General features: G+C 38.0%; 1 protein-coding gene across 1 annotated transcript in view; it reads right to left on the bottom strand.

Annotated features, from left to right (window-relative positions):
• Il1rapl2 (interleukin 1 receptor accessory protein like 2) overlaps positions 1-27,442 on the bottom strand; it is a 1,274,770-nt gene that overhangs the window by 677,373 nt on the left and 569,955 nt on the right. The gene's annotated exons all lie outside the window — the stretch shown is intronic.

Genomic DNA, 27,442 nt, shown 5'->3' on the forward strand with positions numbered 1-27,442 from the left:
AATAATATTATATGTTTTGCTTTTTAGAATTCTGTGCCCTGATCTGTTTCCATTTTTAGATGTTGAGAACTCTGTAATCCAGTGTGTTTAATCTTTTAACCTCAGTTGACAGGGAACTTAGAGCCAAATGTAATGCTCAAATGTAATAACCATCGTCCTTCAGAGTTTCGACTTTTTCTATATGAACGGGTACTGAACTAAGGTTCAAGGACACCCAGGGGGAAGGTGCCTTGATAGGATTTAAATTGTTGGCAAAATGATGTGCCTATTTGCATACACATACTTTTTTGAGATTTTATAATGCAAGATTTTCTTCTTTCCTCATTTTAGCTATCAGAGAAGGAGTAGTTATAAATAAGGGAGTCAATGATCAGAGAGCAGAAATTCAGCAATGGGAAATATAATTTATGTCATCCTTTCCATTCTTTTCATTTTTAATATTCACAGAATGGGGGTTGCTCCATAGATATTTCAAGAGACCTAAAGGAGTTTACCCACAAGTTGACAAAGGATATGATGCCAGGAATTGTGAAGACCCACCTTATATCAAGTATTTTTCCATACAAAACATCAGGGGAAATACAGTTCCATGAGATAAGGTATTGCAGCTTTATATCTAAAGACTGTTAGACCACTCCTAGATTCTAACAAAATGGTATGATTTCTTTTTACTGGATTTCTATTTTTATCTGTTCACCTGTGGGGTGAGATATTTATTTTTAGATTTGGGACTAGTGAAGCAACCAAGCAGTCCAGACTGGGGCTCAAGACCTGTAAAGTCAGGTTAAATGACAGCGTCAAAGGACTGAAATCTTGAGATTGAGAGGGAAGAAAAGAGTTACAGCAGAGAATCATAATGGCGGAGCAATAGGTGAAAGTCACATGACTGAATTTGCAACGTACTGTCAGGAGTCACAGAAGTAAGGTGCATGGCTGTCACAAAGAGACGATAATAATGTATCACACCTCCAGAGCCTTTTTGCATGTTGAAGGCCTATTTAGCTGAATAGATTATCTGTAATGCTGCTGACAAAGGTACAGACTATTGGGAAGTCGGTTACTTGGTGGAACTAAGTAGCCCACAGAGAAGTCTAACTTGTGAGTTTGACCTCATCAGCATAGGCCTCCAACCCACAGAGTCATCCAGACCTATCCTACACAAGTCCCATGGCAGCTCTATAAACAGGCCCCTCACAGGACTTTGGAGAAAAATGTTTTCTACATAGATGGGCTTCTCCCATGGGTGATTTTATAACTGGGTCTCTTTGAATTACAAGTATGTGCAGAGGCACCACAAGCAGGGAAACACTGTTTTCCCCCAAATGGTGAAACTCTGCAGCTGGAGAAGTTTATTACAGAGAAACACATTGAAAGTATGACAGTGTTTCTTCAGATTCACATCTCTACCACTTTGATTTAGATTGCTGTAAGGTTCACAAATTACTACTCTCAAATCAGTCTTCTTGTCAGAAAATTTTTCAATATTTAAGCTTTCAAAAATAATGATAATGAAGCAAAGAAAGCCACATCACCTTTAAAACCCTGGGTCTTTATTTTAATCATCTTTATTCCAGTCTGCAATATAGGCATATGTTTGGGGATCTTGATGAAAAAAATCAAAACAAGGAGTGGAACATGGTGAGATCTATGCAACTCATTTTGCCTCAAGGAGACTCACAGAAGTTAAAACTCTGAAATTTTAGCAAAGTATCCTAGGCGGCCCCAGCAAACACACTTAGCCTTTTAATAAATAAGTTTCCTGTTTTCAGTACAACCAGGAGAATGCCATACCTACCTGCTGTAAAAACAAAGCCCTGAGAAAAAATTGTAAATCCCTCTAAGAGACTATGATGTTATTTAAAATATTTTATTTATTATTTTTATTTGTATGAGTGTTATGATTGCGTGTAAGTAAGTGCACCCGTGTCATGCAAAGCCCTCAGGGGACAGAAGAGGCTGTCCAATCCCCTGGAACTGGAGTAGAGTTGTTAGCTGCCATGTGGGTACTGGGATTCAAACCCGGGTCTTCTGCATAAACAGTCAGTGTTCTTAACCACTGAATCATCTCTCCATCCCCAGAATATGATGTTATTAACATCAACAATGATAATACAATTTTAAGGGAATAAAGAATACTCAGTGTAGTTAAATTAGACTCCAATGGCCATGTACATTATAATTCTTTTACAGGTGTAGTGTAAAAACAGATATACAACTTCACATATAACTGCTAATTCTATATTTTACTTCAAAATGGAAATTTGCCTCAAAATTCCTATTAAGTCAAATGGTTAAGTTGCCCATGAGAAAATATGCGAACTCCAGAAAGGCTTTGATGATTGGTTTTGTTTCAATTTACATCCGAATACTAATTTATTATGTACGATTAGTGAATTTGTTTTTAATAGGTATTTATTTGTGAAGTACATCAAGCACATTCGTTTTTACCACCAACTCTTCTGTTTGGCAATCAATAGGGCAATTGTTAGGGGCAATTCATTAAATTTCCACTAGAGGGAGAGCTGCCCAAGTTTTTGTGTAGCATTTAGACTTAGAGCCTGAATTCTGAATCTAAGAATTTGTTAGAGGTCAACCAACGGTTGCTAGGTGAAGAAATTACAACGCAGCTATGAGGATGTGCAACTGTTTTGTTAAAGATAAGCAAAACCTGACTATGCAGATGAGATCGTTCTCAAAGGGAGGAAGGAGGCTATACATGGACTGGGTGAATAGCTCAGCACAGAAAGATAATAGTGGCAGTAAGAGGAATTCACTGAACCCTTAGCACAGGACTGTTAATGGCTATACTCAGTGTTTTACATACATGTTCCCACCTCATCCTCATGATAACTGAAGAAGAAAGGGACTTGTCATTTCTATTTTCTTAATAAGAAAACAAAAGCTCAGAGAATTTAAGTGACTTGCACAAGGTCACTCAAGGTATGATAGCAAGAATGTAGACCCTCCCAATTGAGATAAACTGGACTCCAGAGCCTTGGCTCTTAATGTCTGCGTGTTCCACATTCTGCCTTTTATATTGTTCCTCCTCGGGTTCATGATTCAATAAAGGATTCAATTCTGCTTGGTGCTATCTAAATTGTCATATGGATTCCCCCAGAGTTCATGCCTGTCTAGTAGAGTAGACCTTTCCAACTGAGTGATATTTTATACTCACATAAACCCTGTAAGACTAACAGCCACTGAATAATACAGGCCAATTATCTATCGATGAATTGCACAGTGTTTGCAAAGTAATGAATTAGTAATAATTTAAGTGCTTGACGCTAACTCCTAAGATGAGGTCAAAATTTTGAATAAAATTTACCTAACCCCTATTGGTTTACTTCAAATTCAATATCTAGAGATGATCATTCAATTTTTACCATTATAATCAAGGCATAACGTGTGTACTTATCTTAGCAGTTGTAGTAATTATGTATTATACTTGCTGAGCACAATATTATGATCCCTGGTCTTAGAATTATAGTGTTAGTGTTACGTGCCTTCTATTTCAGTCTCAGGCCACTTTCCATCTAAAGACAAATTTCTTTTTAAGTATATCCACTAAGAGGACTCTGTATCATATGAGTACTCCACTAGAATAATAAAGTCACTCTAAGAAGTGATTGACTCATCCTTTTAATGCTAGAGCTGTGCCTATTTGCCTCTAACCTAGGCTTATGGATAGAGCTGTTCATAAATGGTTTTTGTAAATTTTTAATTGATTTTTCGTGTATTTCATACAGAGCATCTTAATCATCTTTATACCACTTCCTAAATGGTACCCGTCCATAAGCCCCCACTGAATTCCATGGATTCTCTCATTGCTGTCCAGGCCTATCAAGTCCCCCAGTCATCCCTCAGTGCAAGTTCATCCTCTAAGGTCTAGTCAGCCTATCTAGAATCCCTCACTTTAAGATCAACTCTCTCTGACTCAGTAGTAATCACCTGCCAGTAGTTCTTCAGCTAGGATCGGGGCCTGCTGCCCATTTCCAGTTCCATGCTGGTATTTTGTCTGCTTGAATTTGCATGGGTATTGTACATGTTGACAACATTGCTGTAGGTTCATACGAGCAAGGTCCTAGGAGCCTATAAGACTCTGTTTCCATATGGTCATGCACCTCCTCTTCTGTCTTAGCATCTTTCTGATCCCTTTTTCTGCAATGGTCCCTGAGCCCTAGGTGGGCATAGTTCAATATAGAAGTCTTGTCCAAGGACCCATATTCTGCAGACTCTCGTACTCTACTCTTTGGCCATTTGTGTCCTTTCGTAGTCATAGTCCTCTATTGCACAAGGGAGCGTCAATATTGAGAGTTTAGAGATGCATTAGTAGTCTCTCTACCCCTTGTTCCATTATGTTCTGTGAACCTTGGGTGTAGATGTTCTATTGTATATGTGTCACTTAGGGTTGGACAATTCACAGACAATTTCTGTGTGACCTGTAACAATCTCCGTCTGTTGCAAAAGAGGCTTCTTTGATGAGTGGTGACAGGTATACTTGTCTGTAAATAAAAGGATACATATTTTGCACATAATAACAAATTACATTTGTCTAGGTATGTGATAGCCTTGGGTTTTTCCCTAAGATCTATGACCACTGTAGCCATTTGTATTTGGCTATGTTTATAGTACCACACATGAGTTTCCTCCCATTGAGTGGGCTTTAGGTCCAATTAGGTAGCTGTTACTATCCCCAAGATAAAAAGTGCCACAACTGCCCAAATATAGTTTTCTGTGCCAATCATTGTTGTGTTTATTAGGCCTTAAAGCTGTGGTTTGATCATCAACTGATGCTTTCCCCTAGCAGCTTGCATAGTGTTCTCCAAAACTATGAGAGCCAGCCTTCAAGGAGGAGGTTTCCAGGTCAGTTCCAGCTCCATTGCTCCAAATCCTGTATCTGAAGTATGTCCTATCTTCCACAGTGGGGTCTTACCTTCAAGTTTGGGAGGCAATCAAGGGCTAGGGCAACAGCCAGTGTGATTTGGGGAGTCTCTTGGACTACCCTGGCTAACAACTCAGAGGAGGGTTTCTCCTGTCTGGCACTGTTTCTTATTATGTAGCCTTGAGTTAGACACATGGATTTATGTAAAGATATTGTGTATGTAATTTTTCAGTAGACTTTTAGACCAATATGATTCCCTCTATTTTTCATACCAGCTAGTCATCATTTATCTCTCCTCACTCTAAATTGAAGGAGGGGGTGAACAGAGAGGGTTATACAAGGAACTATGGGGTAAAGGGGAAGAAGGAGCTGAAGAGATGGGAGACTGCCCATAGAAGACAGGCATTATCAAGGGAGAAATGGGGAAAATTGGGATACTTTAACTGAGGAGGGAGGAGAGAGGGCTAGAGAGAGAGGAGAGACAAATAATATTCATAGCTTTTTTTAAACTAAATTTCTGTATGGGAAAAATACTGATTTTTATATGTCATTTGTACTTCAGTATCCACTGAAACATGGAAGAGTCCCTGTCACAGCTCTATAAATATAATGGACGGTCATTGCTTTGTGATTTTAAAAACAGCTTTACATTTTTTTGTGAATTGGATTATATGCTTCACTTTCACACATCTAACCCCTGCTATTCGTCAATGGGAAAGTTCTGCTTAAATGAAGTCCTTCATCTCATTTCAACATAGTTATTGTGCTTAAGAATGGGCTGGCAACCATTTTCACTTCCCTCTCATTACAAGATCTGTGTGATGCTTTCTCAAGATCCTCTTTATAGTTGATGGAGGAGCCTCAGTTGTATTCTGGAAGTGAAATTACATTGGGTCATTACAACTAATTCTTCAACTCCTGATTACCTGAGGCCGAATGAGGCTCCAGGGACGCGGTCAGTAGTCAGAAACTCGTCTCAGAGGCAATGATATTAATGCTAAGAAAGGGGTAGCAAGTGTGCCTGTGGGAGGCAGGATATCAGCACTGTCCACCAACAGCTCTGCCAGTCTTTCTGTTGCCCCCAATTCAGGATACTTGGCAGTAAGCTACTTCCCTGTGCCCATACTGCCCTGCCTCCCATGTTTGTTCACAGTCATTCAAGCCAAAAGCTTTGTGAGTCTTCCATGAATCTTATATTTCCCTTCCCATTGACCTCCCCCAGTCTTCCCATAATATAATAAGCCTTTCCATTTTTATTGCAATTCAAATGTCTCTGCATTTTTCTATCCTCATAGATATATAAGTGTAATGCCTCATATATTCTTGGACTATTATAATATTCTTTTGTTGGATTTATTTAAATCAACAATTCTATGTATTTATGGTATATAATTGGATGTTTTGATAGATGTGCATACTGTGAAATGATTATCACCTCATGTATTTCTCATTGTTGTGGTAAGAAAATATAAGTCATACTCTTAGAAATTTTCAGCTATATATTACTATTAAGTACAGGCACTATGCTATGGAATGGAACTCTTGAATCAATTTCTCCTGTTTAACTGAAATCTTATGCCAGTCAACATTTCCTGTTCTTCCTTCCCTGCCATTTTTAACCACCACTCTACACCCTTTCGTAAGTTCACTCTTCTTTATGCTCCACATGTAAATTACATCAAATAGCAGTAATCTGCCTTTGACTTATTTACCTTAGCATATTTTCCAGGTTTGTCTATGTTATTGCAGATAATAGCATTATTTTATAAAACTAATCAGGATTTCATCACATATATAGATTACATACAAACTTTTCCTCATCTATTCCTCTGTTAATGGACACAGTTAATGGACACAGTTTGATTCTATAGCTTAGCCATTGTGAATAGTAAATAATTCTGCAAAGAATATGTGAGTGCACATAGATATATAGATGCATGATATTTTTTCATGTACAAATATCTCATGGACATACCAGCTTCATTTCCTTTTGTTATATGACTAGAAGTAGTTATATTTTGAAATTTTGAGACATTTCCCTATCATTTCTATGATGACTGTACTGTTACATTCTCATCAACAACATAAAAAGTCATCTTTTCTAAACATTATCGCCAAGTGTTACTGTACTATGTATTTTTTTTTATTTTAATTTTATGGAGCGTTTTGCTACTCTAACATTCCATCCTCTGAAGAGATAACTCTAAAACATTTTAGGGATTAGATAAGAGCTCCCAAATACTTTTGACATTTTTGGCCTTTGGAAGAGAGTATGTTGCTAAGAGGCCCAAGAACATTTTTATTTTTAGCCAAGAAACTGGCTACTTTTCTTTGGGGTCTTTTTACCCTGCCTAGCCAATTACTACTTCCTATTCTTATCACACCATCCCCTGAAGAGGTTACCCAAATCGCCGATAGGGAATTGGGATGCAGATTGCTCTGCCTTCTTCCACGCTGAACAGGGACACAGGTTGAGGGTCTATCTAAAAGACTAAAAAATTGCATGACGCTTAGTTGTAGGGAGAAAATAAAAAGTCTTTGACTGGAGCCTAGGAGAATGTGAAGGAGAAGTAAAGGCAAGAATAGTTAGTCTTAAAAGTTCTAGATAGGGAACCAGAAAAATGTCAAAACAGGACAAATTTTAAATGTTCATATCAGAATCCATTGGAATGTCTTGACAAGGCCTTCCAAAAGCATCCTTCCATTGGGTTCCTCCTCATTTTTCTTTTGTCTGCCAAGGCTGGACTCAACAGTGATAGACTCAGGATTTGTTTTCAGGTGCTTTGATAGCCATTGGAATGGCTAGAATCAATGTCAGTTTCCTCTCAAAGGCTTCTAGATAGGGGGGAGAAAACAAATTTACCCATCATTTCAGAACAATCATGGGTTGTCTCCCTTAGCTACAGGTGGGCGCTACAGTATTGTAGACCAAGATTTGAAGTCTTACATCTGAGCAGCATTGTGATTAGAAACAAAATCATCAATGAGAAATAATTGTCTAAATAACATTTTATATGGACTTAAGTCTAATGTCTGGGAAGTGTAATCCCTTGAACTCTTAAAGAAATATACTGATCATGTTAATCTTTGGTTATACATTCCTTTTGGGTGTTTAAGACCACACAGTTGGCCCAAATAACCCAATTTATTTTTATTCTTAAGATTGTTTGAGGATCTGTTCCTCGGGGTTTACATGGGCTTGGGAGGAGCCCCTGGCTCCTTTCTTTTACCAGTTCCGTCTATGTGAAGATCAGTCAAAGGTCCTGCTCAATCATGCCTGGTTTCACTGAGAAGCATGGAGGAAATGATTCCTCTGTGTTGACCCTCCTCTGTAGACTGGACACTGGTTCAAGTTCATATGGTGGGATCTCTGTGGCCTCCTTGGACAGGAGGACAGGTGACTCACCACAGTTACAGGACATTTTGGGAGATACTGCATAGTCCCCTGGAACTTAGTCAACCTTGGAGGGCAAGGAGCAAAAACTATCCTTTAAGTCCCTCTGACCAGGTTAGTATAGGTCTCAAAGTATGGTTGTTAAGCATCCAAGAAGGTTAGTTCCACCTGTCTGGTACTTTTAATTACTATGTGCTATGTATTGAAAGCTTGGGCAAAACCAAAATATTCTCAGATAAACCTTGACTAGACATATGTATTTTTAAAACAACCATCTTAACATATATTTGGTGATGTCTCATTGTGATTTTAATTCACATTTCTCTAAGGGTTAGTGATACTGAGCATTATTTTATGTACCTGTTAGTCATTTGCATGTCTCCTTTGGTAAACTGTTTAGTTCTATTGCCCATTTTATTTATTTACTTTTATTTTATATGTATGAGTGTTATGCCTGAATGTGTGTAAATACACAGATGTCCTGCGGTGCCCGAGGAGACCATAAGAGAATGTCAGATCCTGTGAACTAGTATTACAGAGGATTATTTTTAGCTAATATGTGGGTACTGGGATTTGAACCCAGGTCTTCTGCAAGAACATCTGGTGCTTTTAACCACTGAGCCATCTCTCCTGCCCCCTATATTTCCCATTTTAAATCAGGATGTTTTTTTCTGAGTTGTGTGAGTACAGTTAGTATTGTATATATCCACCTAGTCTGCTATATAGTTTGCAAGCAGGAGCCAAATCTAAAGAGAAAATTATTGTTCAGATCAATGTCAAAGAGCTTGTCTCCTATGGTTTCTGTTAGGAATTTTGGGATTTAAGTTCTAGTATTTAAGTCATGAATCCATCATTTATGTGTTTTGTTTTCCTCAACTAATGAATTACTGTGAGTGTGCAAAACTAACTACTTTGAGTTTGCAAAACTAATTAATTACTGTGAGTGTGCAAAACTAATTACTTTGAGTGTGCAAAATGATGGGGATGCATTTTTGACTCAGTAATGTGTGAAGCTCACAAGACAACGTCAGAGGTTGGATTTCATCTTCCACAGTGTTATAGTAGGATCTCTCTTGTTTCTAATGATGTACTATATACTCTAGGTTAGCTGCAATGTGTACTCTAGGTGAGCTGAACTGTGTATTCTCAATTAGCTGCACTTTATATTTTCTAGTTTAGCTGCACTGTGTAGTCAAGGTTAGCTGCATTGTGTAGTCTAGGTTAGCTGCATTGTGTAATCTAGGTTCATTGAACTGTGTAGTCTAGGTTAGCCGCACTGTGTAGTCTAGGTTAGCTGCATTGTGTAATCTAGGTTCATTGAACTGTGTAGTCTAGGTTAGCTGTACTGTGTAGTCTAGGTTAGCTACACTATGTAGTCTAGATTAGCAGCACTGTGTAATCTAGGTTCATTGCACTGTGTAGTCTAGGTTAGCCGCACTGTGTAGTCTAGTCTAACTGCATTGTGTAGTCTAGGTTAGCTGCACTGTGTAGTCTAACTGCATTGTGTAGTCTAACTGCATTGTGTAGTCTAGGTTAGCTGCACTGTATATTTTCTAGTTTGGCTGCAATGTTTATTCTAGGTTGGCTGAACTGTGTAGTCTAGGTTAGCTGAACTCTGTGTTCAATGTTAGCTCACTGTGTTGTTTAGATTAACTGCACTATGTAGTCTAGGTTCACTGCTCTGTGTAGTATACATTCGTTGCACTGTGTAGTCTAATTTAGCTGCACTTTGTAGTCTATGTTAGCAGCACTGTGTGTTCTAGGTTAGCTCACTGTGTTGTCTAGGTTTACTGCACTGTGTAGTCTAGGTTAACTGCACTTTTGGTCTAGGGTCACTGCACTGTGTAGTCCAGGTTAGCTGCACTGTGTATTCTTGATTAGCTACAATGTATATTTTCTAGTTTAGCTGCACTGTGTAGTCTAGGTTAGCTGTACTGTTTATCTAGGTTACCTGAACTTCGCATTCTAGGTTAGCTTCACTGTGTGTTCTAGGTTAGATCACTGTGTTGTCTAGGTTAGTTGCATTGTGTAGTCTAGGTTACTTCACTTTAAAGTCTTGATTAGGTTCACTGTGTAGTCTAGGTTAACAGCACCGTGAAGTCCAAATTAGTTGCACTGCGTATTCTAGGTTAGCTGCACTGTGGGTTCTAGGTTAGCTCACTGTATAGTCTGGGTTAGCAGCACTGTGTATTCTACGTTAGCTTCACTGTGTATTCTAGGTTAGCTCATTGTGTTTTCTAGGTTAACTGCACTGTGTAGTCTAGGTTAGCTGCACTTTTGGTCTAGGGTGGCTGCACTGTGTATTCTGTTATCTGCACTGTGTATTCACAATTAGCTGCACTGTGTAGTCTAGGTTATCTGAACTCTGTATTCCAGGTTAGCTGCACTGTGTGTCCTAGGTTAGTTGTTCTGTGTAGTCTAGCTTCACTGCACTGTGTACTCTAGGTTCGCTGTTTAGCCTTAGTTAGCAGCACTGCATATTCTATGTTAGCTGCACTGTATATTCTGTGTTAGCTGCATTGTGTATTCTACGTTAGCTGCATTGTATGGTGTAGGTTAGCTGCACTGTGTAGTCTAGGTTAGCTGCACTGTGTAGTCTAGATTAGCTACACTATGTAATCTAGGTTAGCTGCACGGAGTATTCTAGATCTTCATGCTTCCATGGCAATCACTTTTATCCACTGATAAATCCACTTTTATCCACTACCTTGCATACTGTGTACTTTCTTGCGACAGGGTCTCATTGTAAATAACATGCTGTCCTGAAACTCACAATATCCCTCCCATAGGGCTGGAGATTTGGCTCAGTGATCAAAAGTACTGGCTGCCCTTGCAGAGAATCTGAGTTCAGTTCCCAGCACCTACATGGCTGCTAATAACCCTCTGTAACTCCAGTTCCAGGAGATCTGATGTCCTCTTCTAGTCTCTGCAGGTAGTGCATGGCATGGGTGCACTTACATACATTTAGGGAAAACATACACATATATAATTAATAATAACAATAATAAGTCAAATAATAAAAATTCTTTTCTCATCCTCCTGACTGTTAGGTTTACAGGTGTAAGCCTCTATGAATGGTTCAGTCTTTGATCTATCTTGTATAGGTTTTTATGTATGGTATGAGAAAAGAGTCTAATTTTCCTTCTCTGTGTGTGGCTATTCAGCTTTCATAATATCAATTATTTAAAAGACTTTGTCTCACTGTGTTCTTGGTACCTTTATCAAATACAAGTTAACAATAAATACTTCAATATATTTCAGTGCTCTCAAAAAAAACTGTTTTATTTGTCTACATGTCTGTTTTATATGATAATTACATGCTGTTTTAATTACTGTAGCATTGTAGTAGATTTCAAGATGAGGTAGTGGTATGCCTCCTGCTCTCTTTTAACTCGCACTGTTTTCCCTAATGGAAGTCTTCTGCAGTTTCATATAAATTTCAGGATTTCTTTCTGTTTCTGTGAAAAACTGTATTTGAATTTTTATAGGATTTAAATTACAGTGTAGATTTTTTGAGTAATTAACAGTATTAATTCTTCTAATCTATAAACACAGAATTTTTTTCTACTTGCTTATGCCTTCTGTTTTTTTCATTCATATTTTAAAATTTGTGACATACACATCTTTCACTTGGTTAAATCAATTTCTATTTTTGCTATTGTATATGCATTTTCCTGATTTTTTTGAATATTATGTTTTTAGTATATAGAAACATTACTGATTTTTAATGTTGATTTTGTATGTTTCTATTGTAATCTTTCTAAATGATCTCCCAACATTCCCGTTCAAATTTGTATTTCCCCCTTGTCAGTGTTTGGGATTGAACACAGAGCTTCTTCCATGGTAGGCAAACATTCTACCACTGAGCTATACCCAAGCATCCAATTTGATTTTTAAACTGTGCTCATAGCGGTTGTTCCAAACCACATGGCGATGTCCTTTAACTGCTGACAACTTTCATTAAGTTCCTATCTGCCAATCTCTAAGCCTGGCACCCCTGGTTCACACGAGATCGTTTCAGCTCCTCTTCACAGCTCTTTACACACTCCACTCTTCAGTCAAAATAACCCTTGCCTGAGGAAGTAATTCATGACTCTGTCTTTGTCTTTCTGGTTCCTTGAATTATATTACAATTTGCTTCTATCTTTTGAGATCACACTAATGCCCCAAGGCACAGTTTCATATTCCACATCTAAGAAACTGTACTTTAATACTTCATGTGAGCTATTTCCTCTGTAGTACTCTTACCATGTATTTGCGTACATAGTTCTTTTCCAAGTGAATAATGTGTGTCTCATTTTCTCTACATCTTTAGGACAAGGCTTAAAGGTGGTTTGTGCACAGTAGTCATTTATTAAATCTTCATGAGATTAAATTCTGCAACTGCCAGGCAAATTCACTGATAACTGAAAGTTATTTTCACTTGTTATAGACACTATAAGATTCTTCTTGGTGATCCCCAACCAGAGTACTGATGTATCTAAACTCTCGTAGACTGTATAAAATATAATCATAATAATCTTTCTATTAGCACATGGAATGAGAAACAAAAATAACAAAAAAATCCCTCTGACATGTCTCTGCTCCAGAACTTGCTATTCCCCAATAAGTTAAACAAATCTGTATCCAGGCTCTTGCAAGTCAACCCGATTCTATCAAATTCCAAGAGAGAAACTCCCCATTCTAGACAGAATGCTGTCTTCCTGGTTAGTCAAACTCTAGTCCATATTGTCAGAGAGCAGTTAATCCTCTCCCCTTGTCCACACACCTCTTTCTTGTCTGGTACCTCACACTGTATCTCCCTTCCTCTACAAATTTCCCAAAACAAATTCCAGTTCTTCTTTGAGCTTCTTTTAGGTGCCAAGCTAGAAATGGTGTCTTGGTTTCCTATCATACTGATTTGTACATGATAAGGCCGTCTTTCTTGTTTTTTAGTTCATCTGCATTCAGTATTTCCTGGACCAGATTCTTAGTAGGTCTTATTAAATATATATTTATATATTCTCATCCCATGACAACACACATAATTCAGTGTTATTGGAGCAAAGTTCATTTGCTATCTAATTTCACAGTAGCTGGGATTAACCTTTGGAATGTTGAAAATGTTTCTTAAGACATCTGAAACCACTTTTTGCCCACTTTAATTTAGAGAATTATGGGGAGAATGAAATCTTTCTGACTTAACTGAAGATTTGTCAAGACATTGTCAAGATGCCGAGCTCATCACCCTGTACCTTAATGCTAAGGTTGTGAAAATAGCACAGAGTTAGCTGGAGATCAGAAAATTTTGGTTCTTTTTCCCCCCTCTGCCTCTTTATTGAGATACACGAATTTGAGAAAATCAGTTTCTACTCCTAAAATCAATGAAGATGTTAAAGTAGGCAGGCTCTAACCCCACATCAATAAAAGAATTTAACTGATTATTGTTGAGGTCTTGATCAAGAAGAATCTCACATGCTCCCTTGGAATATCTCCTTTGATGATCTTTTTATGTTTTTCCTTAGTTTCAATGTTATGAAAAACTAAAATGAATAATATTTAAAAATCTCATGCTGCCACCAACCAAAACTAATAATGTTCATATTTACCCACTCACTTTCAGTAGCTCTGTTTTATTAGAGGAATAAAACATTGCAGTTATAGTTAATGTCCCCTTTAACTAGAACACTCAGTTCCATATTCATCTTAAAGAACTACCAGGGGAGCAACCAGTATTACACCTAATATGTTACGTACATAAGTGAAAACCCTGAAAATTAATTAGCAATTAATACACAAAAGTTGAATAAAATACTTATTTTAAAAATCTGTGACATAAGGGGCTGGAGAGATGGCTCAGAGGTTAAGCTCACTGGCTGTTCTTGCAGAGGACCCAGGTCTGGTTCCCAGGACCCACACTGCAGCTGACAACCATCTATAACTCCAGTTCCAGGAGATCTGACACCTTCTCTGGCCCCTATGGGCATCCCACAACATAAGTAAAGTTACATACATACAAGAAAAGTACTTATATACATAGATTAGAAATAAATAAGTCTAAAAACTCTTTTTAAATATTGTCTTAAGAGGTGACTAAAGGATAATTAACTGAGAAGTATAGTAAAGATTGAATATCATAGTTAAAATTTATTAACTTGCATGGATTTATTTACATGTGTTTATTTTATTTGTATACTTATATGATGCATATAAAACATGTTGTTATAACTAAGTATATGCATAATTACAATTATATTTTCTGTGTGACTGCAGAAATTGAAAGCAGGGCCTGACATATACTATGAAAGCACTCTGCCACTGAGCTACATCATGGCTCATATTTACCTGTTAACCATAATAAAGCGAATCGGATCAAACTGCTACTTTGCTATTTTTTATTTTATGTGTGAGTGTTATGCCTGTATGTACGTAAGTGCACTCATGTCATGCAGTGCTGATGGAGGCCAAAAGAGGGAGTCAGATCCCTTGGAACTGGAGTTATAGTCAGTTGTTAGGTATCATGTGGATGCTGATTTAAACCCAGGTCTTCTGTAAGAGCAACCAGCGTTTTGAACCACTGAGCTCTTTCTCTCCTGCCACAAATAGCTATTTTGTAACTCAATATATCTGACAAATTCATATGATGTCCTAATATATACCTTATATAAGATATAAGCAAAATTATAGATATTATATATAAAAATACAGTGTATGATGTTACAGCTAATTCTTAGAAGGGGAAGTAAAGCCAGATAGGATTGTGAACCACTTAGTTGATAAATATCTTTATTATTTGCCAATATAAATTTGTCTTTGTAAGGGCCATAAGATATTTCATAAAACCTGTGAAACCATGTCTAGCATCCAGATCTCTATAATTGTTAGGCCATGTGACTAGAATACTGTTTCCTCCAATAGTCACATGACTTCTTAGTCAATGGTCTCCCTTATGTAGCTGTTCCAATAGGTTGGGACAAGAAGAATTTATTGGTTCTTGGATTGATGTGCATAAGTTATTAGTCAGAAGTACCAGCTGCTTAATAGCCTTCACTTTATTGTCTCCAGAAAGCAGCTCTAGGTCCTGAACCCTTCCATTCTTCCCATTCCTTCCCCTAACCTCAAAGCATATTTCTGTGTACCAGCATTGTGCACAAAAACCACTTTGCAAATTCCAGCTTCATTTGGTGTACAGATAGGATGTTATTGGATGTGGAACAACAGCTTCCTCTCCTTTCCCACTCCAACTGTTGCCCTGTATCAACCTTTTCCAAAGGTGTTTATCACTTCCAATCCTGTAGCTCATGCCAGCAACATATTGGGGAAGCTAGGAGTATGGGTCAGTCATTTTGCATGCCATAGAGGAGAAATTCCTAACACCACTGATGAGGTGAAGTAACAGTCCCCAGAGACCTTCAGAAATTACTGCATTATGAGAAGATTCAGAGGGAGGGCTGGGGTTCCTGGAACTGATCAGCCTAAGACACTTGAACTTGGCCATATGGATTTCTGGGAGGTATGACTCCTTGAATATCTGTACTGGTAATAGCAATAAGAGTGGAGAAATGGAGTTCAAGAGCGTGAGACTATGAGATGAATCTTTAGAATTTGTAATTCCTAGTGAAATACTAAGTCCTTTTCCTCCAACAAATAACATGTATTTCCCTTTCATAGGGTCATTGTGACAGCTAGATGATGAATAGATATCCGCCACTTAGAACAGACTCTAACATCTTGTTAACACTCATATAGTAGTTATTTTTAACAGTAGCAATATAAAATTTTATTTACAACTGTATCAGTGAAAACTCTTATCAGCAATATAACTTTTGATGTGGGAATGTTACTCTTAGAAATAAGTCATAAAATTGGAAATAATTCATAATACCAGAGCGATAATTCAGTTTACATTTGTCAGGAATAAATTAACTCATTATCATAAAAATAACCCCCTAAGATGTTATAAATATTTTCATATACTTGTTTGAAATTTCTTATTGTCATCATTTAGACACTGACTTTTCCAGCTGACACCTATAAAGATTTCAAAAGGCTCTCTTTATAACTCTTTCCATTCCTTATCGAAAAGCTTCGTTCAACACTTTGTGGCAAAAAAGCAGCTGTGAATATACACTTTGTGTCTTTTATTACATTGATTCCAATATCATGAAATGACTGGGAAATGAGACTGGAGATTGATACCTTGCTGGTGTCTGATGGTTGTCAAAGTTAAAGCGTGAAATCCTATTGGCTCTTCCTGACTGTGTAGGATCATTACAATTTATATTCGGAACAAGCAGAATCTACCCATTCCCATAATGACTATCCACAGAATCTTGTTTGGTTTCAGAGAAATTGAAACACTTTCCAGTCAAAAGAATTTACCTGGCTTCACCTCCTTTGTGTCACCTTTTAGGTTCTTTGGGAATCATGCAGAATTTTTTTCTGAGTTAGAATGACTTATACTTAAAGATGAGTGGCAAACATCCTACAAAGACTACACATAAACCTGTATAGATTTCTTTACCTGACTATATCATTACCTATGTAACGAGACTCTGAGTATTCATATTTAAGATTGGAAAAATAGGAAAATAAAAAGGGAATGTGTATTTGGCTTTTGGGTGGTCTCTAGCCCTTATTAATGCATCTGAGTCAACAATGATTGGTAGGAAGGTTATATACTATACGCAAAAGGACAGCTAATTCAAGCATTTCTGAATTTTGATCCAACTTTCTCATCTGTAAAATCGAGATTTTAGCCCAGTTTAGTATGTGGAGTTGTTGTGACCATCACGGAAGAGGATCTAAAGTGAGATCACTTATTAAATCGCAACTACGGGTCACACATTACATTAGTGAATGTGATGGATAATTTTATGTGTCAGCTTGACTAAGCCACTGGCGGTAATTTGGTCAATCATTATTCTGTATATTTCTGTCAAGGTGTTTCTGGAAAAGATCAACATCTGAATCAGGTGACTGCGTGAAGCAGATTGTCCTCCCCAATGTGTCTTTGCGTGGCCTTATCCAGTTGACCTAAAATGGAGCAAAAAGGGTGAGGAGAGAGTTCCTTCTGCCTGACTGCTTTAGAGCCAGGATATGGGTTTCCTTCATACCTTTGGACTTCAGATGATACATGCACTTTTCCTGTGTCTGGAGACTGCTGGCCTTTAGACTATTATTTATATCATAAGTCGTTCTTGGTCTTGATCTTGCTGAGTGCATATTCAGTGAAATTACTAGCCTTCATAACCACATAAGCTACTTGTAAAACAAATTTCCATATCTTTCTTGGTATCAGATCACATGCTTATTAACTAACTGGAAGAACAAAATTATGAATTTTCAGATATACATATATTTGAAGTTAAGATGTCATTGACTTAGCTTTGCCGTGTCTTTAGACAATGAGGTCACTCTTACCATGCCTGATTTCCTTTTTGTAAAACAGTGCCCTTTTATGGGCCATTAGAGAATAAAATGTAAATTACATGAAGTGTTTAGTATAGATCTTGAATCAAAACGAGCACTGTAAATACTACTAATAACACCAAGAAAAGAAGTTGAAAAATACACAGCTGTGTGTTTGAGTCCAAATTCAGTGTTCCTTAGTGAAGATACAGTTCCTTAGTTTTAGCTTTACATTTTTAAAAATAATTTTAGTATTTTTTTATTTGTTACTTATTTTTTATTACCTGTGTCATGCAGTGCACACAGAGGTCACAAGAGGGTGTCAGATCCCTTGGAACTGGAGTTATGGACAGTTGTTAGCTGTCATGTGGGTGCTGGGAACTGAACCCAGGTCCTCTGCAAGAGCAGCAGTGCTTTTAACTGCTGAGCCCTCTCTCCAGCTCCACTACTTTTAACATTTTGTAATAAGGCTACTCTACTTGTTTTGTACCAAAAGCTGAGTGGGCAGTATGGAGTTCTACCATCTTCTGTCAGCTTTGCCACTCTTAAATGATTGTGTAAGAATTGGTTAGAATTAATTTTTATTATCATCTTCTGTCAAAGTAAATAAATTAACCAAATAGACTAGATATTGTGCCACCACAAGCAAGATTTCACAGCCAGAACCCCTCCATGAGAAGCATGTGGAAAGAAGAAAGCTAATGTTGACTTAATAAAGGTAAAAAGTCTTCCCTAAAAACTTCATCTCAGCCTACATGTAGCTGTCTCACACATAAAAACATTTTTTAGGAAGAGACCTTTAGCAAAATACCAGTAAAATCATTGGTCACAACATGATACACACACCTCTTCATGTAAGAGCCCTGAGCCAACTCTCCCCCAACCTCATTATATCTGAGTATCACTGTTCAAGCTGCTAGCTCACAACTCCAGTTACTGATCTGGGAACTCCTTGATTTTAAGTTCAGACAAGAGGTGAGAGAAGTTGGAGCACTAATCCCAGCTTGCCTTGTTAGCTAGGTGAAGAAAGGCAAGATCAAAACCCACAGAGTAATAATGATGACGAAGAGAAACGGACAGAAGTAAGGTAATAATTTATAATAAGGTTTGTAACGTTTGACTGCATTTTTTAAAATGGTCTTGCTGTGAGTTTAGACTGTCTTAATTATGGAAGAACTGCCAATCAAATAGAACCTTTCTCCCTATGCACTATTAAAGGCCTCATCAAGAAGTCTTCTCTTCTGAAACTGTACAGCCTCAAATCTAGGTCAGCCTGTCTCCATATATGTGAAGCAAAGATGTTCTTACTGTGCTGTCAGTCATTCCAGATCATGTGTTTCCTGATTAATCTGGAAGTGTAAATTCTTTAAATCATCCATGTTTTTAGAATGAGCAGGATAGAGCACAGATGCCTCCGTGATTAAGAACCCCTTTCACCTGTTCTTTTCTTATCTTTCCTTGGTTTCTTTATGATTTCCCAGGTCTTCAGTTTCTGTATAATGCTTAGTTTCTTTGATTATTTTTTCAAGGATTAAAATAATGAAGGCAAAAACTCTTGGCATTCACAAAAGGAGCCAAGACTACTTATTTCTCCCTATTGTATGCACAGAAGACAATGCATATGCAAAAAGAAAGGGCCCAGTAGGGTCATTAGTCACTGCCTCTTCTAGGTATATGAAGCTAAATGGGGCATAGAAGTTTGGAATTTTTTAAATACACATATGTGGGGGGGCATGTGTACCTGAGTGCCAGTGCCTTGGAATTTAAGAGGATTCAGATCCCCTGGAGATGGAGGTTGTGAGCTGCCCAGTATGCATGCTGGGAACCAATCTTTGTTTCTATGGAAAAGCAGTATATACTCTTAACCACTGAGCCATCATCTCGCTAATCCTCAGTGGGTTTGGTGGTTAGTTGCTACTGGTGAGAGAATGCATTTCAGTTCTGTATTTCTTTATTTCTCTTTTTAGCCATTCATTTACTCATGAAATTTTCATTTTAATTTTTGTGGGTTTTTTATGGGGGGTTGGGTTTTTGTTTTTTGACAGGGTATTCCTAGTCTCACCCTGCCTGGAACTCACAATAAGGACCTGCCTCTGCCTCCTCCTCAGGGCTGGGATTGGTGCATGCCACAGTACCTAGCACACTCATGCCTTTTAATTAGCATTTATTGAGTACCTATGCATTATGCAACAATATAAGTCCTAGAATTACAATTTCTAGTAATCCATGGACTTTTCTTTCAGGAAGATTACCATATAGTTCTTCAGCTAAGGTTTGGACTTCCTGCCCCAGTTCTTTACTGGATTTTTGTCTGCTTTGAGATTGCATGGGTCTTACACATGCTATCATCATTGCTGTAAATTCATATGAGCAAGTTCCCATAAGTCTGGAAACCTCTGTTTCTTTGTGGTCATGAACCATCCCTAGCTCTTACAGTCTTTCTGCCCCCAATTCTGCAATGGTCCCTGAGCCGTGCATGGGAGAGGTTTAACATTAGAGTACTATCCAGGGACATGCACTATTCAGTCTCTTATTCTTTAGATTCTGACTGGTTGTGGCTTGCTGTGTTAATCACCTTTTGTTGTATGAAGAAGCTTCACTGTTGAGAGTTGGGAGATGCATTAAATATTCTCTCTTCTCCCATCCTACTATGCTGTGTGAGGTGTAGAGATTACATTGCAGATGTGTCAGTTAGGGCTAGACATTTCACAAACACTTATTCTCTGTGTTTGACCAGTTGTGGGACACTCTAATAGTGCCCATCTTTTACAAAAAGAAGCTTTTTTTGCAAAAAGCTTTTTTATTTTTACAAAAAGTTCGTAATATAAGGATAAATATTTAGCATAGAGTAAGAAATTACATTTGTTTAGGGATGTCACAGACATAGGTTTTTCTCTAGTATGTGTATTTGGCTATATTTATAGTGCCACACATGAGTTCCTTCCCAGTGAGTGGAATTTAAGTCCAATTAGATTGTTGTTGATTGCCTCCAAGATAAAAGTGCCACACTGCACTAACAGAAATAGTTTGCAATTCCAGTCATTGCTGTGTTTATTAGGCTTCACATCTGTGTTGGGACTATTTACTGCTGGATACATTGTATGAAATGCACAAAATTTCAATTAAAATATATATTGTAAAAAGGGAAGGTATAAAGAATTCTTGCAGCTCAATAAAAATAACTCAAATTTTAAAATTACCATATAATGTACTTAGTAAATAATTACGGTGATAATATTAATAGGTAACAACAATGAATTTGTCATGTGCTCAGCAGTATTGTAAACACAAGTATTTACTAACTTAGTTCTTACAACACTCTCTTGAGATCAGCTCTACATTACTATTTCATTATTTCACAGACAAAGACATTGAAGATGAACTAACCTACCACAAAATACTTGCCTGTTAAATGTGAGTGTTTATATTCAAATATAAAGAGACTGCTCCCAAAGTCATGCTTTTAAGAAAACATTAAACACACTAGCTCCTTGATGCAATACAGAAAAAAAACGTGTGTCAAAGAAGGTAATAAGCCAGACTGGGATGTAAGGGAGGACTTTTCTAGCACCTTTTCAGATAAAATAAGCTTTGTCCTAAATTGTAAGATGGATTGAGGAACCAGTAGTAAGATGAATACAGAGAACAGAGTATTCTGAATACAGAAACTACATGTGAGTCAATGAATGTCTAAAAACATGTCATTCTCAGGAAATTACAAGAAGTTCCATATGGCTGGACATATGATTCAATGTTAGAAGATGATTGAGGGGAGATAAAAAGTAGATAGATCATAAAAGGGACTGGAAAAAGCTAGGAATTTTGGCAATTACTAAGAAAGCTATGTACGGGCCTGGAGAGATGGCTCAGTGTTTGACAGCACTGGCTGCTCTTGCAGAGGACCTGGGTTCAGTTCCCAGCACCCACATGGTAGCCAACAACTGTCTGTATCTCCAGTTCCAGATGATCTGATGCCCTCTTCTGACCTCTGGGGGCATTGCATGACATGGGTACACTTACATACATGCAGGCAATATACTCATACATAAAATAAAAATAATAAACCATTATTTTTTAAAAAAAAAACATTATGAGAACCATTGATGAATATTTAATGATTTATTATATTAAAAGATCATTCTGGTAGAGGTATAAAACAAAATCTAGAAGAGGTCAAGACATAAAAATGGTGGCAATTTATGAAGTTATTATCATAGTTCAGGCAAAAAAAATGAAGATGAAACAAGTCAAGAGAAAAATGAGTAAGAGAGAGGTATATATAAGTGATGTGGAGGTAGAAAGAATGGAGTCATCAGAGATGAATCCATGCTGGGCATAGTGGCATGTTATCCCACCACTTAAGAGGCAGAGCCAGGAGAGCTTCTACAAGTTCTAGGCCGTTCTAGATTTCAAATGGCGTTTGGGGCTAGCAAGGGCTACATAGTAACATCCTATTCTAAAAGAATAAAGTTGGGATGGAATAGAATGTGGAAAATGACAAATTACTTGCTCTCAAGTTTCTATGTAAATGTCAGTAATACTAAGTTCCCTAAATTCATGACAGTTAGTGGCACACAACTAACTTTCCAAATAAACAAGGAATATATAAATGAAAAAAATGATATTACTATTAAGTTGTGGAGGTAACTAAAAGCAAAGGCAATAACATATAATATTTGCAGGTCTATAGGATTCCACTGGCCAACAACATAAGAAGTAACCTCTTCCCAGCACAGTTTTTTCTTTTTTTTTTTTTTTCTTTTGTTTTTTGTTGTTGTTGTTTGTTTTTGTTATGGAGCTTCTAGAAAATTAGGTTTCACTAACACTTTTTAAAGGCTTTTGGTGTTAGTTATTTCTCCCTATACTCCCTCTTTTTCCCTGCCTTCCTAGTCCCTACCCCCTTTTGCCCTTCTCCTTCCATTGTTCCCCTTTTCTCCTTTATATCACTTCATTTTATTGTCCCTTTCTTGAAAGTACCCCTATGGTTACTTACTAGTTTCTTGATCTCTATCAGTATTCCAAATGAAACACATATATGTAAAGATTCAAATCCAGCATTCACTTAGAGAATATGTGACATATGTCTCTCTGAGTCTGGGTTACCTTAATTCAGGATGATTGTTTTTAGCTCCGTCCATTTACCTGATTTTGTTTGTCTTAACATTTGGATAATATTCCATTGTGTAAATGTGCCACAATTTCATTATCCATTCATTGTCTGAGGGATGTTTACTTTATTTCCATTTCCTAGTTAGTGTGAAAAAAACAGCAATGAAGAATGCTGAACAAGAATCTAGTAGGATATCAAGTCCTTCGGGTGTATGTCAAAGAGTGATACAGCTGGATCATACGGTAAATCTACACTTTTATATTTTTGAGCATTCTCCACACTGATTTCCACAGTGGCTGAAGCAGTTTGCAATCCCACCAGCAGGGAATACATGTTCCCCTTTCCCCATATCTTTGCCAGCATTTATTGTTAGTTGTTTTCTTGATCTTAACCATTCTGACTGGGGTAAGGTGAAATCTTAAAGTGGTTTTAATTTGCATTTCACTAATTGCTAAGGTTGTTGAACATTTTTAAAAAGTCACATCTTACCTTTTTTTCTTCTTTTGAGAATTATTTGTTTAAATCAATAGATTGTTTTTAAGTGTGTCATCTGTTTCTTGATATTTTGCTTCTTGAGTTCTTTGTATATTCTGTATATTAATCCTACATCTGATATGTAGGTGACAAAAGTTTTCTCCCACTCTGAGCTTGGCCCAATTTTTCATTGAGCTGTTTGTTTCCTTGAGGTTTAGATATTTTTAGTTCATTGTATATTTTAGACACTAATCCTCTGTCACATGTATAAGTAGTAAGGATTTATTTTTCTCATTCTCTAGACTGCCTCTTTACTCAAATGATGGTGTCTCTGCTGTAGAGAAGCTTTTTAGTTTCATGTGGTCACATACGCCAATTGTTGGTCTTAAGGCCTGTGCTATCCAGATCCTGTTCAGAAAATTCTTTCCCATGCCTTTAAGTTCCAGTGTGTTCCCTAGGTTCTCTTCTGTCAGATTTAAGGTATTAGGTCTTAATTTGTGATCCTTAATCCATTTGAAGTTGCGTTTTATGCAGGGTAACAGATAGGGATCTAGTTTTATCTCTCTAGATGTAGGTATCCAGTTTGACCAGCACCAATTGTTGAGATGCCATCTTTACTCCAGTGTGTATTTTGGTCCTCTTTCATATTTTAATCTTGATGTAGTTTTCTCCAGTTCCTATTCTCTTGCCACAAGAGCAGTTGTTGACAATTTCCATTCTACAAAAACCTCTCAAACAAAATTAGATATGAGAACCCAATCAATCATAACTTGAGACACAATTTATTTGTTGGGAAATTTGTTGTCACTCTAAGATTATTGAATTTAAGACAATGAAACATTTCTGTTTTATTTTCCAAAGGCATTTGTTTATGCCATTCCACTCTTCCTTTAGTTCTCTTTGACAGGAACACACAAAGACCCTCGATTCATCATGACAGAAGTCTAATTCATCACCTTCCCATATACTACATTGTATTAATGCAACTTTATATTCATTAGAATAATTCTCTTAACATTCTTCTTTAGAATTCAGTGGGTTGGGACTGGCAAGCCCTGCATGGGCCCCCAGCCACCTAGCTCAACTGGGGGCACAGTGACTGGGTGATACATGAATCCAGGAGGTGGTTGCAAAGACCTCACTGTTTAAAGTTCTTCCTAGGAACTGGGCCTACAGACAACCACTGAGTTGTGCACCCATGGTCAGTCAGCCATCATCCCGCCTCCAAGTGACAAACCCCAAGAAGGACAAGGACTGATCACTGAGCACAGGTGAGAAAGGACTTGGCAAGTAAGAAAGAAAATGTCTGAAGAGCCAAAATGGCAGTGATAGAGGCTCTTGGCAAAACACAACTCTGGGAAAGAAGATGTCTCATTATTGGTTCCCCCTGGACAAGGAAGAAGGCCACAGTTACCAAAAAAAATCAACTATATCCTTAATAATGAAAACAAACAACAAAAAAAAATGTGATCCATCTTCTTGAGCAAAAGCTAAAGGTGTTTTTCTCCTCCAATATTAATGTCCTTCTAGTGAGAATTTCAAGCCAGCATGCAACTGTTGCCTCCATTTGCTGCACAGAAGCCAAAATGCTCTATCTTAAACACAGGTATCATTATGTGAACAGCACAATGGAGACAGGAAAAAAAGTAGGAAACAGCATAATTGAGACCATGATCCCTTATGTGAGTCTGGAATTGTGATTGCTTCTGGTGAACCTGAAGCTGGGGGATCCATCCCATGAACCTGGAGCTGTGGTCTTGTCTTGTGAACTTGGAATTATTATCTCTCATGAGTCTGGATCTGTGGTACTTTCCACCAACCTGGAACTGTGGTTATCTCCCATGAGCCTAGAGTTGTTGTATCCTCCTGAAAACCTGGAATTGTGTTCCCCTTCCTCCCTGAGCTGGCGCTGTGCTTGTCTCCTGGGAACAGGAACTGCGGTTCCCTCTCACGAGCCTGGGACTGTGATTGCCTTCTCTGAAACTATATCTGTGGTCCCCTCCTGCAAACTCGAAGCTGTAGTCCCTTCTTGTGAACCTTTAACTGTGATCCCTCCCATGAGTCAGACTTGTGGGCCCCTCCTATGAGCTGGAGCTGTGGTGTACTCCCATGAGCCAGAGCTGTGGTCCCATCCCATGAACCTGGAACCGCAGTCCCTTCCTGTGAGGTGGAACTCTGATCCCCTCCTGTGCTTCGGTCCTATGAGCTGGAGCTGGGGTCCCCTTCAATGAATCTGGAGCTGTGGTCCTCTCCTGTGAGATGAAACTGTTGTCCCCTCCTGTGAGTTGGAGCAATGATACTTTCCCGTGAGCTGGACCTATGGTTCACTCCTATGACTCTGGAGCTGTGGTCCCCTCCTGTGAGCTAGAGCTGTGGTCCTCTCACGAGCCTGAAGCTTTGGACCCTTACCGTGAACCACAGTTCCACATTGCCCTGGCGTAAGCTGATGGTCCAGCTTGGAGGACTTCCTGTTGCTGGGCAGCAGCTTCAGTCTTCTCTTACTACATTTTCCTCAGCCCTAATCCCTGAAGTCCAAGGATGTGCCTGGCAGAGGCTTTGCCTCTTATGTTGGGGACAGGGGAGACCTCTGTTATGTGCAGATTCTCATCTTAGAAGGACTGATTCTCTGGAACCGACCTCTCACCTCTGCTGAGCCCCAGCTGTGGTCCTCATCCCATATGTGGTCCTGGGTATCCAGGATTTAATGTTAGAACTCTTCCATAACTAGGTACCAGGAGGTTTTCCATTATTTTTCTATTACTCCTCTACAGCCCTAGTATGCCTTAAACTATGCCCTATGGAAAATATAAAACATCTTATTGAACTTCTAGAGATGAAAAAAATCACAGTCCTCTATTCCAAAGGCCAAAAATGTAGAAGGTATTTGGAGCTTTTATCTAATCTGTAAAAGATTTTAGGGTTAGCTCTTCAGAGGGTGGAATGTTAGAGTAGCAAAAAGCCCCATAAAAAAAGAAGAAAGAATACATGAAGTAATCAGAAAAAAAAGTGATGGAGAGATATGGGAGGAGTTGGAGGGAAGGGAGTAGGCATGGATTTGATCTAAACATCTTATATGCTTATATGCCTGCATGAAATTCTCAATAAATTATTTTTTAAAAAATCACAGTCTGCAGGCTAGAAAGATGGCTCAGCAGTTGGACACCTCTTGCAGATGACTCAGATTGGAATCCCAGCACCCACATGGCAATTAACAACCACGTGTAACTCCAGTTTTAGGGGATCCGATGCCATCTTCTGACCTCTGTGGATGGTGAAAGGTAGGGTTGCACTTACATACATGCAGGCAATACATTCATATACATAAAATAAAATAATAAATAAAATATTTTTAATCACAGTCCATGAAGTTTAAAAAAAGAAAGTACTGCAATAAAGTGTTATGATTCTCAATCTGAAAATACATAATTATGTTTTAAAAAATAATTTTTCAGTTCTATAAGTCTATTATTATCTCTTTTAATATGTTATTTATTATTTTTATTTTATGTGTATGAGCATATTGCCTGCATGTATGTGAGTGCACCCGTGTCGTGCAATGCCGTGGAGGTCAGAAGAGGGCTTTGGATTCCCCTGGAACTGGAGTTAAAGATGGTTTGTAGCCACTGTGTGGGTACTGTGAATTGAACCCAGATCCTCTGCAAGAGCAGTCAGTGCTCTTAACCCCTGAACCATCTCTCCAGCCCCGAATATATTATTTTTTAATGTAATTTACTGACAAAACTGTTCTGCCAATCTTTAACAATAATGTGAAATTTATCACTGTTATCATAATGTGAGTTTGCCATTCACTCCCTTTCCAAATTCTCCAACCTATACAAAGTTTTTCAATGTAATCATGTTATTTCTTTTTAAATGTGCGTGTGTATGTGTGTGTGTGTGTAGAAACATCTTTTATTTGGGTAACACATCCCAAAACAGATCAATTAGTAAAACAGATTCTAAAGAATATGGCCCTATACAAAGTCCTCCCTCCCCAAAAATAATCCTGGGGGTTGGTGTTTCCCTCCCCCCACTGGACTCCAGGTATAAAAAGTTTTGGCAGCCCAACGCTTATTATCTAGGCATAGGGCATTATGTCCACCTTCCATAGTCCTTGGGTGTCAAAGCAGTACCCATTTTTTCCTCGCTGGAGACCAGTTCAGCAAACATTTCTGCCCCACCTCAGATTGTG

Source organism: Nannospalax galili, unplaced genomic scaffold (assembly GCF_000622305.1).
Source record: "Nannospalax galili isolate Female #2095 unplaced genomic scaffold, S.galili_v1.0 scaffold25, whole genome shotgun sequence".
Classification (NCBI taxonomy): domain Eukaryota; kingdom Metazoa; phylum Chordata; class Mammalia; order Rodentia; family Spalacidae; genus Nannospalax; species Nannospalax galili.